The sequence below is a fragment of the Gossypium raimondii genome, chromosome 6 (genome assembly GCF_025698545.1).
Source record: "Gossypium raimondii isolate GPD5lz chromosome 6, ASM2569854v1, whole genome shotgun sequence".
Lineage (NCBI taxonomy): Eukaryota > Viridiplantae > Streptophyta > Magnoliopsida > Malvales > Malvaceae > Gossypium > Gossypium raimondii.
Window position 1 is genome coordinate 27,743,488 of NC_068570.1, and position 1,817 is coordinate 27,745,304.

The 1,817-nt window shown below is 38.9% G+C and overlaps 1 non-coding gene across 1 annotated transcript; it reads right to left on the reverse strand.

Moving 5' to 3' along the window:
• Positions 1–316: 316 nt before the first annotated feature.
• Positions 317–424, reverse strand: LOC128042174 (small nucleolar RNA R71). Its single transcript, XR_008197380.1, has one exon. It is a non-coding gene; the product is annotated as a small nucleolar RNA R71 (small nucleolar RNA).
• Between the last annotated feature and the right edge of the window lie 1,393 nt (positions 425–1,817).

Below are 1,817 nucleotides of genomic sequence, written 5' to 3' on the forward strand. Positions count from 1 at the left end.
ATTTTAATACGGGTATTAGGAGACTCAAAATCGAGGCACAATAGTTTGAGTTGAAGCTGGTTATGTTCCAAATGCTTCAAAAAGTGGGCCAATTCAGTGGAATGCCTACCGAGGATCCTCACCTTCACTTAAGGTTTTTTATGGAGATGAGTGATTCTTTCAAGCTAGCCAGAGTACCCGAAAATGTAGTACGATTATTCGCTAAGGGACAGAGCTCAAGCCTGGTTGAACTCTTTTCCACCACATTCCATTACCACATGGCAAGAGTTAGTAGAAATATTCCTTATGAAGTACTTCCCACCTAGCAAGAATGCTAAGTTTCGGAATGAAATTATTACTTTCCAACAAATAGATGACGAGTCCTTGTATAAGGCATGGGAAAGGTACAAAGAATTACTACGGAAGTGCCCCCTCATCATGGAATCCTGTATTATCCAACTTGAGACATTCTATAGTGGTCTCAATGCTCACACAAGAATGGTAGTAGACGCTTCTGCTAATGGAGCTCTCCTTTCTAAGTCTTATAATGAGGCTTATGAAATCATTGAAAGGATTGCCAGCAACAATTACAAATGGCCAACCAATCGAGTAGCGTCAGGAAGACGAGTCGCTAGAGTATATGAAGTGGATGCTCTCACTTCACTAGCACCTCAGGTATCTTTGATTTCCTCAATGCTAAAAAATTTTACCACTAATGCATAACCGCCTAATCAATTTGAAAATGTAGCATGTGTTTATTATGGGGAAGGACACTTATTCGAAGAATGTAACCCAGAATCTGTGTATTACATGGGTAATTAGAACCAGAACCGAGGAAGGCAATGATTGCAATCCAATCTTTATAACCTATCTTGGTTAAACCACCCTAATTTCCCTTGGAGTAACCAAAGGGCTGGACCTAGTAACACTTATGCCTAACCTAGACTGACCTAGCCACCTGTATTTACCCAACAAGTTTTTGAAACAACCTCAAGCTGAAACTTCCAATGGCTTAGAAAACCTGTTAAAGGCATACATAGCAAAAAATGATGTATTAATCCAAAGCCAAGTAGCCATATTGAAAAACCTAGAAAACCAAATGGGCCAGCTTGCAACTGAACTTAGGAACCGACCACAAGGAACTTTGCCTAGTGATACGGAGAACCCAAGAAATCCAGGGAAAGAGCATTGTAAAGCATTGGCATTAAGGAGCGGAAAGATATTAGAGCCCAACACTGTCAAAGTTGAAGAGGAGCCAGCTGATGCTCAAGATTTAGTGGAAGTTCAACCAAGTGTTAAAATTCCAGCTTCACCAAAACCAGAATCTGTAAAAATCGATAAGGTAATTTCCAAACCAGAAAATTCTGATAAAATAACAACTTCGTTAGATACAGAATTGCCACAAAAGATGAATCAACCAGTACCACTAAAGAATCTTCCACCACCCTACCCTCAAAGACTTCAGAAGCAGAACAGGAAGTCTAGTTCAAAAAAATTTTAGACGTACTCAAGCAACTTCATATTAACATTTCGTTGGTAGAAGCAATTGAAAAATGCTGAATTACGTCAAATTTATGAAGGATATCCTATTCAAGAAACGAAGACTTGGAGAATTTGATACGATAATTTTGACGAAAGAATGTAGTGCATATCTTTAAGACAAACTAACCCCAAAGTTGAAGGATTCTGGATGTTTTACCATACCTTGCAACATTGGAGCAATGTGTTGTGGTAAGACACTATGTGATTTAGGTGCAAGCATCAACTTGATGTCTATGTCCATATTTAGGAAGTTGGGGATAGGTGAAGTTAGACCTACTATGGTTACACTTCAATTA